Raw genomic sequence first — 15,981 nt, 5'->3', positions numbered from 1 at the left:
GGGTTTGTGGCTTAGTATGTGAAATAGAATTGACTGCACAAAATGTGAAATTTTGATGCTAGACATTCCGGCTAGGTCTCCACAGACAGGAATGTACATTTGTCTGGGCAAGCATTATAGTGCTAGGGGTGCTTAGCTCTTTTAGTGACAGCCTGAATATGTTGAAGTCATTTGATTAAAGAAAAAAGAAAGAAAAAAAACACAAGAAAACAATACAAAGGAGGGAAAACCCCCCCAAAGATAGAATAATTCATTTTAAAGAAAAGAAGAAACTGCCTTGGCACAGCTCTGGGATTTTTGCATTGCAAATCTCATACAACTGTGGAAAAATTTGTGAAACAAACATTGAAAGAATAAAATATCTTAAGTATGTGAAGTCCTGTGTAGTAAGTAAACTGTAAAAATTAAGAGAAATGTTTACTATCAGGGGTAAGTCCTACTAAAAGTATGAGATGCACAGATTGCTCCTCATTATCGTCTATTTAACTGTATCTTCAAAGGAATGAAAACACACTAAATCCACGAATCCTCCAAAGGTTTTTTAATTTTAAAGCATGAGATGGCTTATCCCGTTTTCCAGTTGTCCTTCTGGTTTTTGGAGAAAGCAGACACTTCGCGTTGCTCTGACAGTGATGAGCACAAGTCACTAGAACAGCCACAAGAATTTCTTAGTCAGAGATCAAGCTGTTAAACTGAAATTGTCCCTGTGGGGAAGGGATAATCTCTCCAGACAAGGTTAGGAGAGAATAAAGAATGAGGGAGGAGAAACTCCCACTCCTAGGAGTGAGAGAGAGAGAGAGAGAGAAGGAGGAGTTTGAACTCCTCTGTAACAGAAACTTCTGAGGGTGGAGTGATGGGAGTTGTGACTATTGAAAGTCCAAGTATGTTTGTTTTTTATTTCAGGTTTCAGAATATCAAAAATATCTTCCCTTCAGCCAGCTACTAAGAACAATCTCCTTCCTCTGCCTGTAGTAGTTTCAGTCTGTCCTGTTATGGCTTTTCATTCTAGAGCTGCCCATAAATCCTTCAGTCATTGTTCCCAGGGCCAGGAGCAACCGAGTCAAACCCATCCAATGGACATACAGCCTGACCACATAGTCCTTCCATAACAAATCAGCTGAAAAATGTTACATTCCTGATTCCTGGCCCAGGCATTGCCAGAGATCTTCTATTTTCAACTCTTCTGCTTTTCTCCAGCAGCCTGGCTGTCTGAATTGGTAGGACTTCCCTTACCAACACTCGGGTCCCAGATTACTGGCAGGATTTTTCTGTGGAGGTTTAGAGGCTCTCTACAGCTGTGCTGATGGCTCCAGTTGTCTCCTGTGCCCACTCCTGGAGCAATGGGCACAGTGTGTGAGATGAGAGAAAACAGGCCTAGGACTTAAAGTGCAGTTTAGAAACAACTGTTTTCTGACAGTTTCTGAAATGTCGGTTTTATATGCTGGACTCTGGTAGCATGAATGGCCCATCACTTGTTTTAACCAGTTGTTATAAATAATTTAATGCCATGAAAATAGAACAGCACATTTTGGATCCATTTTTATCATTGGCATAAAACTCACTTCCAAAGTAATGTGTTAACTTGAATTTAATTGGATTCTTTTTATATGAATAAGACGACTGATTTTATTATGAACTGAAATGAAAATGCTGAGAGAAAACAGAGCTCATGTTTATATTGTATTATACAGTGAGCCACGAGACTCCTCAAAGACAGGAAACTGATTGTTTGAATTGGTAATTCTCATTTTTTTCCATTCTGAAACTCTATCTACTCTCAGGACCCTTCTTGTGTCTACTCAGGAACTAGAGAAGATTTCCTGTCTATTGAGGAAGCATACAGTAGCCAGAGGCAGATTAACTCAATTTAAAGACTTACAATTTAGATCCTGTATGATCATTGAAACAACTGGATGCTTTGTAGCATTCATATGCAGTTATATAAAAATAAGTATGGCTACAGTGTGTCAGATCCACAGTCCATCTAAGCCAACATTCTGTCCCAGAGGGTGGCTAGGAGTGGAAGCCTACAGATGTGTAAGGGCATCCTCTAGTGCTCTGTCCCAGCTTATAGGGTTCTGCTACTGAAGATGTTTTCTCTTCAAAACATCTTTAACATTGTGTTTAAAAGCTATAGGGAAACCTATTTTATACCAGTTGCTTAATTGTTTTTTGACATTATATCCATTTATATATTTGCATTCAAAATATTGCAGTTAAAATACTACCATTTCAAGATTTGATATGTGAAAGACCATTTCCTATTTTTAATTTTTAATGTACTGACTGATACTTTCTTTGTGTGACTTCCACTCCTTTGAATTACAAGAAAAAGTGATAAATAATTTCTGACCACTTCCTCTATTATAATTTCTAATTTTTACATCTAGTGCAGCTAATATCGAAGCTGAATAATCTTGATCTTTTAAACTTATCCTTGTCCAGAAACCATTCCATAGTTCTGCTTGAACTGACTACCTTCCATCTACTTAGTGCGATACTGAAATATCCTTTTGTGAAAGGTGATCACTAGTAGCAACGCTCCAGTGTGTGTGCTTGGGAACTAGTCAGTGTTTAATGATTTTTCCTCATTTGTTGTCTCATTCCTTCTAATCTTTATGTGTCTTTTTGTCAGCTTCTGAGTATTAAGCTACAGACTTCAGAAAATTATCCAGAGTAATTCTAATATCTCTTAATTTTTGGCGATAATTTAGATCCAATATATTTCATAAATATTTGAAGTAATCTATTCAGTGTGAGAAACACAGGACTCTTTACAAAGGCTTAAGTGTTCTGCCATCTTTACACAGTGAAATCACACTGTAGCTCTGTGTGTGTAGCAGGGGAGGGTTGGTATTTACCACAGAGTAGCTCTGACAGGTCACAGTTCTTGTGAGCACTGCAGAATTTGGATTGCAAATGGAAACTATGTTTTTCTAGATGAACAGTTTGAAACCCTTCGTACTGGCTGCAGATTTACTATGATGGTTTTCTAGTTTTGATTACCCATGGAAAAGATGTATTGATGTAATATGCAGTTAAGAAATTTAATACTCCTTACAGGTTATCTTAAACATTTCAGTATATGTAGCAGTATTTTTGTATGCCTTTGTGTGAAAGCAAGCTGTTGAGAAATCTGTTTGGAAACTTTCTGTCAAAACATTTACAATGAACTGATGTATGCTTATAAAGCCTGCTTTCAAAAACTTGTGAGGTGTTGCTACCTTAAAATATGGTATTACATTAGGGGTTTTTTTTGCATATTTATCATACATCCATGTATTTTTAGAAAAAATTAAGATGTAAATGGACACCCAGGTCAGGAACACATGCATCAAAACTGCATCCAAGTCTAATCATTTTATGCATGTATACTCCAATTAGTGAATTGGTCTTTTGGTGTTACTAACAAAAAAATATATATTATTGTAATCCTTAGTGTTTACCAGTAGCCTACTTTATGATCTAACTTAATTCTGAAATTATAAGCTATACAATAATTGTCCTCTTATTCAAGCCAAAGTTACTATACTTAACTAGTAAGTTTCTAACCACATTTTCCACTGTGTTAGCTACATGAAAATAAGGCTTTTTTGTAAGGCTGCATATTTAGAGAAAATGCTACTAAATTGCCCCTGTATTAATAGAATCCAGAGCATTCCTTGGTGGTGGCTCAGCGCATTACCATGTGAGTTGCCTGCCTTTGGAAAGGCATAATTTGATCTTAACAGTTTTCCTGAATTCTCTGGTAGTTACAGAGAACAAGTGACCACAGTTCAGCTCCTCGAGTCGAAAGCTGAGATTAGAACCACAGTGGTGCTGACTTATATGTTTGTGAATTTCAACAAGAGAAGGAAAATTCTTCCTTGCAGCTGAGTCTTTCTGATTCTAGTGATGAGTTGGAAAACCAAAAATAGCAAAGTGGTCCCAGATGGACTTTTTTTTTTAATGAAAAGCTTCTTAAGTGGTAAAGCTGTCTGTCAGTTTTCATAGACCTGTCTATGTAAGGTAAAAGGCTGGACAGCGTTATGCTAGAGCCAACAGGAATGTCTGGTGAACGCTAGGAAAGGCAACATTATTATTCTTGAGCTATCAAAATTAAAAACGTAAGAAAATACCATCAGTTTTGTTCACATTTTTTTCAGCATACTGTTTATTTCCCTTGCTAGATATAAATCTCAATTACCAGAGAAAGGAGTAATAGTAATTTAAGTTATATCCAAGGAATAGATTTGCCCTAAAGCCAAAAGAGTTAATAGAAGGTTGGGAAGCTTAGAATAAAATAACTACATACTTCCTATCAGCTGCTTCTGAGTGAGAGAATGGAGTTCAAAGGCCACATGCTGATCTTGGCTACAGCAGGGCAAATCCAGCCTCTCTGTGGAAACCGTAGAATTGCTAAAGATTCAAATCGGCATGAATAAAACTAAAATTTGGTCATTAGAAAACTTCATTACGAAGGAATATATACTTATCCTGCAAAGTTTATTTTGTGTTTCTTATGTCTGAACATTGGTACCTTCTATTTGTAGTTATTTCTGAAGGTTTTTTCTTTGGTTGGTATTTTTTTTCTTGACTTGGCTTTGACTTATCCAGCAGCATAAGGGTGGCATGCTATTAGGTTTTGATTGTGTTTTATTTAAGTAATGATGGCTTTTGGATTAGTGAGATGATGTGAAGTGGTATTATTAATGGACATTGACCAGTAACAAAACAGAGCTGCACAGGCAGATCTCCAGTTGGCACACTGAGGCCAAGGTTGGAAGCCTGCCTGGAGCAGAGGAGGAGTGAGCCTCACCAGGGCACAGCACAGAAGATGTCTCTGGCAAGCACATACAAGTAGCAGCTGAGAGGATTTGACAGACAAGCATAGATGGCAGATACCATATCTCCCACAAGGATAAACTAACAGGGTGTCAAGCAGATAAACATAAACATATGCAGCTCTAAGTTGAAGGAGAGCTAATGCAGATCATTAACAGGGATGCTGGCAGTGACCCTCTAGTAATTTCTTCATAATATATTAAGAAAGTCACTGGTAAAAACAGTGCCTGCAAAGAATCAGTATCCAACTGCCCTGGTAAGGAATCCTTCACCAACTGCAGGGAAATACCTACCTTGGTGTCTGGAGGGCCTCTTCCTCCCCTCTTTATTTGTCTTCCGGGGTCTCTGTGCCATTTCAAACAGGTTTGTTTTTTTTTTTTTCTTCTCACTTCTCACTACCTTTGCAGCATTTTGCTCTTTCTTAACTACGCTTTCAGAGAGGCACCACCGGCTTTCCCCAGGGGCTCAGCCGTGCCCGACTGAGGAGCTGCTGTGGAACCTTCTGGAACAGATCCCGGCCGTCCCTCACAGCGGCCGCCCCTCACAGCGCCTGCCCCACAGACACCTGGTACAAATGTGAGCTTGGAATGTTTTTAATTCCTGCTAATAAAATCCTTCTGAGAGCTAAATAGAACTTTCAGGTATCAATGGGGACTCTCCCTATAACCGAATATAAACCAAAATCAGCAGCCTGTGATTTCTCCTGCCCTTTTACATATTTATGATTTGGCTTCAGTAATGGAACTAACGACCTACCTCAAGCTGTCTGAGCAGACCAGGTGAGGACAGAGGGGCAGCACAGCTGGCTGGCAAGGTGGGCAGAGGGATTCCCCCCAGGGTCTACCCAAGCCCCTCAGGGACAGTGGGAGTAGCTGTGCCAGCTTTCCACAGCTCCATGCGGTGGGAGAGGGACAGCAGTGGGCAGCCATGGCTCTATGGCATTAGGCCTGGGCTCTGCACCCTGGCCCAGGGTCACCTGCCCTCTTGTATTTTCAAAGGGTTCTTAAGTAGAACTCATTAACTGATTGAAGAATTCATGGTGACTGTGTGGTGTTATGAATTCACTTCGTGCCTGTGCAATGTGCTGTTTGGGTGGGGGGTAAGCGGTTTTCTTTAGAATACACAATAAAACAGATAAAGCTTCAAAATATACCCCAAGTTTGTAAATTCTCTCCTATATAGCCTACTATAACTAGAAAAATTTGCCTAAGATGTGATAGAGGCTGGTTATATGCTTTTTCTTCTACTTCTTGGCACTGCTGCACAAATTAATATGACAGAAGAAAGAATGAAGCAGAGGCAAAGAAATGTGTCCACTAGCAGGCTGCTCTCTCATCCATTCACTGGTGTTACTACTTGTTGCCTTTGGTTTGATTTCTTTTTTTCATTGTAGTAGAGAGAGAGGCCCTTGAGGAGATGAAGATGCCTATGCTGTTAAGTAGACATGGATTTTTTGTGGATCCTGGAATTCTTTTTTTGGCATTTTGCTTGGTCAAGGATTCTCTTAGTCTGGTTTTAATTTTGTGAACATATACATTGACATACAGAAGGCAAATAGTGGTCAACACCAGATGCTTCAGAATTAACTGGGAAAAGCTGCCTCATGCTTCTAATTACATCTTAAATAAAACAGATATGCTGGAGAAGGGACTTCTACCTAAGAACTGAACTGTGGTGATATGGAGAAGAAGATGGTGATGGTATTGTTGATTTTAGTGTTGCTTATAACTGCACTTCTGAAAAGGCAGAAGGGGGACGAACAGGATTGGTCAGAGTTAGCTGAAAGGGAAAAAAAGTAAATGGAAAATAAATCAGCAAATTATATGTTCTATGTACATCTGCTTGACTCATTCTGAGTAACGCAGATCATGAGTATTAAGCGAAGCCAAAATGAGAGCTTTGTAGATAAGTTCCTGGAAGTTACAGCACATACAGGACTCACACCCTGACCTGTTAAGGTGGGATAAGGTTACTAAATAGGGGCTAATATGAAGTCAGAGTTTGAGAGTACCTATGATAACATGTTCTTGCATTTTGTAGAATTTAGGTTCTACTGGTGGTATCTTTGAGTGAACTTTCTTGCATGTACTCATATCTTTTGAAAAGGATTACACACAATTTCACATGAAATCACAAATAGTTGAGATAGCTTCTTGACATTACAGAATATGATGGAATCTGGCCACTCAGCCAAAGTGTTTTTACTTGAAATATAAGATGAATAATAATAATAAATAATAAAATAATAATAAAATAAGAAATAAAAATAATACAGTTACCATCGTGATGTACCTTAAATATAATGGATAGAATAAAATTTTCAAAAGTATGCAGCTAACCGACTGACTCGAGTCACATTTTCAAACCTGATTAAGGCACCTACATTCCTTAGGCACTTTGAATGTTTTGCCTCTGGGGCATTTTCTGAAATATTTAGTTGAGATCATGATTAATTCACAATACAAAAAAATGTTGATTCATAACCAGAAAATGCTTATTTGAGAATATTATTATAAATTTTTCTTTATTTCATATCATTATTCTATTTGTTACAGTCAGTTTAAGGATTTTTTTTTCTTTTACAACTTTTGGCATAGAGTAGATATTCAGCTAATTATTGGCATATGTTCTTGAAATAGTTGCCCAGAAGATGACCTGTAGACTAAACAAAATCTGTGGAATCTGTTGCAGTACTTAAACAAACCAAACAAGTGGTACTTTAGAAAGCAACAGGTAACACTATAGTAAGAGGTTATCTTAGTCTTCTTTCTTACTTGGCAGAGAGGAAAAATTGTTGAATAGTTGTGTATGGGCCACAAAATTCTCAATCCCTGATTTTGAAGGTAATCCAAAAATCACTCTTTCATCTTCTAGTGATTAGTTTTGGCAGCAAAGTGCTTCATGACTGTAGTAGTCACAGTGCTGCAAATATTTAACCATTTTAATATACTGGAAAATTAAGGTTAAACACATGTTTAAGTTGCAGGCATAATATCAGATTTACTTGTGAAAGCTACAGAGCCATCTACAAATATTTAGCATCTTACCTAAGATTAGTGCTGACCTTTAAAAAATGAGGAAAAAGATCAAGTCAGAAATATTTGGGATTCAGTGTTTAGATTAGTAATTCTGGTAAATTTATTTTTTTGTTTGTTTGCATATTTCAGTAACACAGAGCTATAGAATTTTTAAACCAGTTCCTAATGTGAAGGTGATCTTATAAATATATAAGCTCTATAATCTTAGAAATGCTCTCTAGTGCGATATTTACTAAGTCACTTCCTTGACTGGGCAAAGAGCACTCTCCACAAGAAGGCTGGAAGTTTCCCATCAAACCTGTGTAATCCAAGTAAGAAGGGGCAGTTTGGAACACTGGATAATAGAAGCAGAGGTGAACAGAGAATTTAATGTGCTGAGCTGGGGTTTTTCTTTCTTCAGAAAACTTTGGCCATATTTAGAAATTTAAAATATGAACCCAGTGGGTCATGCTAAAATCTGGCTAATTCATTTGAACAGACAGGTGGGTTGTGGCTCCTGGGGGAACTTGTTTGTTTTCTTTGTTTTTGGTTGTTTATTTGGGGGTTTTGTTTGGTTGGTTGGTTGATTGGTTTGTTTGTTTTTTAACTGTATGAGGTAGTTTGACAGCTCTTTCTATTCCTTGAGCTGAGAGACCTCAGAAAAGGAATGTGCAAAGGGAATGGCTTAAGGGGAAACAGTCGTGGGTAACATTAGGACTGAGTGATCAGCAGAGTTGCCTGAGAGCTGCAAGCTGGATAACAGTGAACGTCATCCATCTTCTGGGTACAGTCAGAATAAGTCTCGTGATATTTGTCTGTCTGCGATTCCCCCGGTCTGGCACCAACATTGCCCAGTGGGCAAGTAGGAGTAGACTATTTGGTACCCTTCTATTGGAGCAAAGTGAGCCCACAAGAACTGAGAAGTAGCAGAAAGTAAACTAAAGATTTTTAACTCACTGCTGCTTAAAGAAATTGAATATCACTTGAAGAATCATTCCTTGAAGATAAAATCTTAATTTTTGTAGGACACTGCTCATATGCATACTAATGTGAAGTGTTTATCTAAAACCTTGTCTCTGACACATCATTTGCAACCTATGAAACCCAAAAGGTCTCTAGAAATACAATGTCTTGTTCGAATGAAGAGAAACAAGAAAATCTCTGCTCATTGCTGCTGCAGGGAAAGGACATGAAGGTGTGTAACTCAGTAGCTGTTGCACTAAGTTTCTCACAGCAATAGCTTGCTCTGCCTCATCCACTGGCGAGATCACCTCTGTCTCAGTCACAGGGAAGTAAAATTTTATTTTTACACTACATCTGTGAAATGCCTCTAGTTACTTCTAAAAAAAGAATATTATGCCAGCTGTAGGTTGGAGGTCTAAGGAGTGTAATCTGGGGGACAAAAAAAAAAAAATAAAAAAGGTCTAGGAGGATGTGGTGGCTCTCCTTCCTTCTGGGTTGTTTGGAGATTTCACAAAATAAGATACTGCTTTCTCAGTTCAGTTTTTAAATTCGTGACCAAATATTAGGTGTATATACTTATATTATTCTGTGTACTGTGCATGACACTCTTCCAGTGGAGCTTTATGGTGGAAGAAGAGTGAAAGATCGGGAACATGTGTGGAAAATCTCTAGATTTGTGGTTTTTTTTGCTTTTAATACTATTTTGAATGAAACATTTGGGTCCCCTAAAGATGTTTAAAGTTCACTTTTTTCAGGGAACACCATGTAGATTGCTTGATAGCTTTCTCAGATGTGAAGAGGTATTGCAGTTGGAATAGGTTAAAAATAAAGTCTTTCCACTTGGTTCACTCTTTTGCTGAAAGGAGATCCAGGATTCTGGTTGCTATGAAAAGAGAAGCTTTCCAAAACCAATTAGAGTACTAGTAGATTCATTAAGCGTAATTATTTGTGAAAATGGAGCTTTTCAGAATATCAGGCCTCAGTTTCATACATAAAGACCTCAAGGTAGTCTGTGTTTATGGAAAATCCTAAAGAAAGGCTTGAAAATTCTGTGTGTGTATGTGTGTGAAAAATGATAGCCAGAAAAATACCTTATTTATTTGAAAGCCACCATGTACATCCAGCTGTAGCTCGATCACTTAATTAAATTGTAGGAGTCTGTGTCACACTGATAGGAGAGCTGGGGCTGCCTGTGGTGAGGATGGTATCTGAACAGATAACTGAAAGGTGGGTGAGTGAAAAGACTGAGGGAAGGAGTCTGGGAGAGACAATTTTCTTCCTTGGACATTTGTTCAAAAGATTTGATTTTAGGGCCTCCAAAAAAAAAAAAAAAAAAACAACACCAAAACCAGCCAACAAACAACCTTTCTGAATTTTTAAAATATCTTCTTCAAAGAGATTCACCTTTTAATGGAAATACCCTTGACAAAGCCCAAGTCCTCTGGAGGTGTTAACTGCGGTGTTGGAGCTGTGGCTCTGGGCAGCAGGGTGAGCCTGGGCTGGCTCCCTGGGGCTGTGCGGCCGTGGCAGCAGCTCTGTGAGTGGGGCCCTGGGACACAGCGGGGCTCTTGCTTGGCCCTTGCCATCCCCCCCAGCCTGAGCCTACCTGCTGCTGTGGGAAATGCTGCCTACAATGACACTAACACAGAGCTGGGTTAATACAGGTGGAGAAGACAAAGCACTAAAGAACTGTATCATTTGTGTACAAGGTCACTTCAATAATATATTTTGCCAGTTTCACCCCTCCCATTTACAACTTGCATTGCAATACCGCTATATTTTCCCACAAAAATGAAATGTAGCTTAAGAGTCCTTTCTAAAAATGAGACATATTTATTACAATAAATGTGTTTCTATTGCATCTTATGCCTAGGATTTATATGGCGTTCCAAGTGGTGACATTTTGACAAACAGGATGGAGTTTTTTCTTTATCAAATACAAGTAAAAGGAGGCAGATTACTTTTACTTGAAATAAGTCAAATAATACTGAAATAATTTAGCCAAAGAAATAGCAATTAATCCAATCTCCATATACCAAATCTGATTAAATTAAGTTCTACTAATTCTTTGTGTATCACTTTTTTATAATCTTGAATTTCATGTGGATCCAGTATGTAAGGTTGAATACTACACCACCTTTCCTTAGAAATGGTGATTCTGCTTTGCTCCACCATCAAATACTAGATTGTTCTGGCTGCTAAACATGCTGCTTCTGCTATGTCTGATGTATGCCTTCCTCAGAAATCACCTTTTACACCTCAAATTGTTTAGGAAAAAATGTTAAGTTATAACTATCTATATGCGTATATATGTGTATACATGTGTATATATATATGTATATATGTATATATAATATATAGATACTTCTGGAGTTTGAATTTACTTGCTCATTTTAAAGTCTCACTTTGTCCTAGTAAAAGATGGATAGATTTGTGTGGAAAATAAAATGGAAGTATGCTGTAGAGTCTTCTCTAAATGTCTTTATGGGAACAAAAAATAAATGTAATCCAGAAAGTATTTCTGTCAAGAACCAATAGCATATAATTAGCAGCCAACGTGTAGAAGAGGTTTTCCCTGATATATATCTAGCTGTAAAGTACTGACTTCTGTCTGGAAATTCCATTTTATTATGTAATATATTTTGGAGCTAATCAGCAACTATGGAGCCAAGACACAAGTGCTACAAGAAGTGGAATTTTCATTACGGCAAAACCACTGCTGTATCTTTCAACTCTATTAAATAAATCACTGAAAGAAAAATGTATGAACGAAATCTGGTACTTAAAAAACAATTGCCATACTTTGCTGCATGACTGTACCAAGTACTGACACAAAGAGTGCAGTGTACCTAGACATTTTAGAAAAACTAAGCACATGACCTTAATTGTTCTTAATTTTTCTCTTTAGAACACGACTAAAGCTTATTTACTTCCTTTTTATTTTTTCAGTAACGAGTGTATTGATCCTTAAAGAGGGCAGGAAGTGAAGTTGGTGTATATTTTATGGAGTGCTTATTTTTACCTTTATAGGATTCTACTCTCAGAGGCTATAAGAAAGATAAGAATTCAGAGGCAAAACATCTGTATAGTTGGGAGTATGGGTGGGCACAGGCACGTGGTGGACACTGGTTATAAAATATCCAGACTGAGCATGTGCACAGGCAGCAGGTGTGAAACACCTTAACTGGGCAAAGAAACTGGGTGTGTGTCAGGCTAACTCATCCCTGCTAACTTCTGGTGATGAAACAAAGATGCACACACAGAAAACTTAATACAATCATCTTCAGTAATCAAGCAGAAGTTTCAGATGTGAGATTTGGAAACACAGATTAGTTTTGTTTCACAAATTCTCTGGTTGAGCAGTATAAAAGCTTAGATCTTCAGTTCCTGGGCTTTACCATTTTCTGACTGACTGGAAGTTTGATTGCATCTTTCTTGTAGTGTTTAAGGTTTCCATAATCCAGTTTGGCACGATATAGTAGGGTATATAGTATGGTATGATATAGCAAAAATAAAATTAGCAATTACTACAATAGTATGGTAGTGTGCTGAGGCACTGTGAATTCATTTTATTCTGTCTTAAATTGATGAAGCCCTACTCAGGTGTGAGGTGCAAGCTACATTTTCTGAAGAAGTAGCTATATACTCTCTTTGTGATTGTTCATTCCTGTTTGGGAGAGTACTTTCCATACCTACATATGTGTCTGTGTTTATGTTATCTAAGGTTTGCACACCTTTGAGTCCAATCTCATTTTGTTACGATATTTGTGACAAATAAGGTTTGAAGGACCTAGAACAGTGGTTTGTCTCTGTTCCTAGGAAGGAAGACTATGAGTTCTGAACATACCATGCAATCTTCTTTTCTATCAGTGTCATTGGCTTTACACTTAGGAAGTTCCCCTACTGCAGATTAAAAAAGAGCTATCTGCTCTTACTGTGGATATGAAAAGCAACTTACTCCCTTGTTTGTTCAGCATGTTATAGAGTGCTTCACTGTACCTATCCTCAGTCTGCTCTTTAGGGAATAAATCCAATTCTTTCAGACTTTCTACACACCTGAAAAGCTTGTTCTTTTTCTCTATGCCAGACTTTCTCTACACAGCTCATGTGCATTGGGATGCCCAGAGTGTGATAAAACCTTCTGGTGAAGCCTTTACCTGTGCTCTGTAGAATGGGAGGATTTCATTTTGTGTTGTGTCAGGCATGCTGTCTGTATCCCATATAGTTTTATTTAAAGGTGACATTCTTTCTCAAACTGTTTGGTTTGGGTTAAATCTGTGATTTTTAGTGTAATTGCAGTTCTGAAAGCCTCTCAGATAAGTTCCAGTTATTGCTTATCTACATATAGCACTTTACTCATTTAATTGTAAATACAGTTTGAAGCTATTTTATAAGATTACTCTCTAGTAATTTTCAAGGCATAGAAAACTGGCATTTTCAGCTTTGCAAGATAAAAATGCATTGTGGTTTTTTTTCAGAGCTTTAACAATAATGTCGGTTTTAATTCCCAAGGCAGCTCAGGCATTAGAGCCTGTTTTGAACGCCACCAGTGAAGGACTTGCTCTCCTGGCAGCTGATTAAAATTTCAGTCAAATCAGAACGAATTATGTCTGCGACGGAGAATTGGCATAATGTAATAATGTGTGTTACCTTAAAATACCTCTTAATGATGAAGGATCTGTCTACAAATGCAAGACCAATTTCACTGAACTTGGCTTAAAAATCATATTTTAGTTGAAACAATGCAAATACGCATGAGTCAGCTGTAATGTTTGGTTTTGACCGTTTTCACTATGAAGTAACAGTATTCAGCTTTTATCTGCTAGCTTGCACTCACCTTGTATTCAGGATACAGGGAAATAAATTAAGATGAAGTCATCAGAGAGAAACAAGTATTTTGGTATTTGAGCTACATTATCTGGTTTTGCACACTAAAAACCTGGTCTTGTGGAAGGTGTCCCTGACCATGGCAGGGGGGTTGGAAAAAGATGATCTTTAAGGTATCTTCCAATCCAAATTGTTTTATGATTCTATAAAATGAGTAGAGAGGATTTAATTAAAAAAAAAAACAAACAGTAAAACTACAATTTAAATGTGAAACTTGCTTAGGCTCAAAGAAGCCCAGACTTTCAAATAAAAGATTAAAAATCATACTGCAAGCATTACATATTTCTCTAAAGGTTGTCAATCTGAAAGTTGTCATTTTTTCTTCTGATTAGCTTTTGAGCAAGGGATCCAGAGTTTCTTTCTTTTGATGATGGAGTAGACAAAACTAAAATAGCAATGCTTGCAAACAAAGACTTCACTTTGATGGAATGCCAAAAGCCATTGTAATTTATAGTTTGAATTTAAGATTATTGGTTTCCCAAAACAATGCACTGTGTTGCAGAAGGACATTATTATCAGGTCCTTGTTAGTAAATGGCTTTACGGTATGTAGGAGCTCACATTCTCTTTTTTAGGAGTCTTTGTACGTAGTCTTACTGTGCTGTGAAATTGCATTTTGTAACAGCAACATGACAGAATCGTTAACTCATTAGATATTGTAGTAACTTTATGCATTTAAAATGCAATTGCAGAGAAACAGTATATGTGGAGTAATCAGAGTAATAATGTCTTTTCTGATGGTGACTAATGTCAATAGCTCTGTTTGTTGTCCTATTTATAGTAGCAAGTTGAAAGGAAGTCTTTCATCCTACTGTGTAATTAGTACATATTTTCAACTTTTTTTCCCCTGACCTGCTATCCAGTTCTTGGAGGGAGAAAGAAAATGAGTGAAAGACCTAAGAGTACACAGTTCCAAATCTGCAACAGGAAAGTAAAATAAATATGAAAAATTAATCCCTTTGGGCCCTGGAGTCCAATTTTCCAGACACAAGCTCCACTGGAATCCACTGTTACCACTGCCAAGGAGTTAAGTTCCTTTGATATATTTTGTTTACTTATCCAACTCACTTTGACTTTTTGGTCTAGTGTGTTTGATTCCCAATTACTGAAAACATATCAGCCTATTTCATGTCTAAAGGAAAACCAAAATGAGCACCCTGGCTGCATGGGCAGGAGACGATCAGCTTAAAGCACTGGCCTCTGCTTCTCTTCTATGCTTTTATTTTCAGCAGCAGTGATTCAGACAGCCAGGTAAAATGCTATGGTTCCTGACTGATGTGTGATCTCAGTTATCACCAGTCTCTTTGGTCCAAGGTGCAGTGCTATGAGCAATCTTCAGACCCTCTCAAACACTTGCTGCACTTCTCTTGGGACAGGAATGTGGTGGATATGAAACCTTGTCTGCACAGATATCAAGAAAATTAGACAAATGAGTATGTACAACTTTGTGTGCTGATGCAAGGGCTTCTTTGACTTCGAAAATATTGTTATTCATTCCCCACTCCCTCCCTGCCCCTGCAAAACCAAAACAAGCAATAAGCCAACAACAAACAAACAAACAAACAAACAGAATGATTAGTAAGTATTTCTGAAAGAGCCATACTTGACTCCACAGCTGTAAAGTGCTGACCTCCTTCTTGGTGGGATAGAGATTCCCACTGGCAGGAGAACTCATGTTTTTTCAGCTTTACCTTCTCAAGAAGGGGAAAGAAATGTGCTGCAGAAATCAGACATTAAGAGGGAAAGCTGTTCTCAAATCCTACCTGAGCACTGCAACACTACCCATATTTGTAATAGAAAGTTGATAATGAGGCTCACTTTCAGCAGCTATACTGAATTGATTTTTTTTCAGTTGCTTGTAAAGGCAAATTCTGTGCATTTTCTTAGTGATCTAAATAGTAACACTGCTTGGAAACTAACTTTGTGGTGTTCAAACACTAATGTTTGCCCTTCGGTAAAACAAAACATCAAGTGATAAAAGGAGACATGAAATTGCCCTCATCGTGGCCTCCCTCTGGAAGGAGCAGCATTTTTTTGAATAAATGAAAATCGGTAATACGTTGAGTAATTGTTTGAGTATGCTGATTGGATGTATTTACAGTAAAAAAAATATTGCACCTTCTCAAGTAAGTTTTTAAAAAGCTAGTGTGCTGAACCTTAACTTAAAATGTCAAGTGATTTTAACATGCTGCTTGTGAATGCCGAGGAGGGTTCAGTTTAGATGTTTATATAACACTGAATTCATATTTAGTTATATGTAAGGGAAGCTGGAAACTGCAGACAGATAAAGC

This window comes from Empidonax traillii, unplaced genomic scaffold, assembly GCF_003031625.1.
Source record: "Empidonax traillii isolate 1590-97213 ecotype Southwest subspecies unplaced genomic scaffold, ASM303162v1 scaffold347:size1123457, whole genome shotgun sequence".
NCBI lineage: Eukaryota > Metazoa > Chordata > Aves > Passeriformes > Tyrannidae > Empidonax > Empidonax traillii.
Note: the sequence above shows the minus strand (reverse complement) of the source record.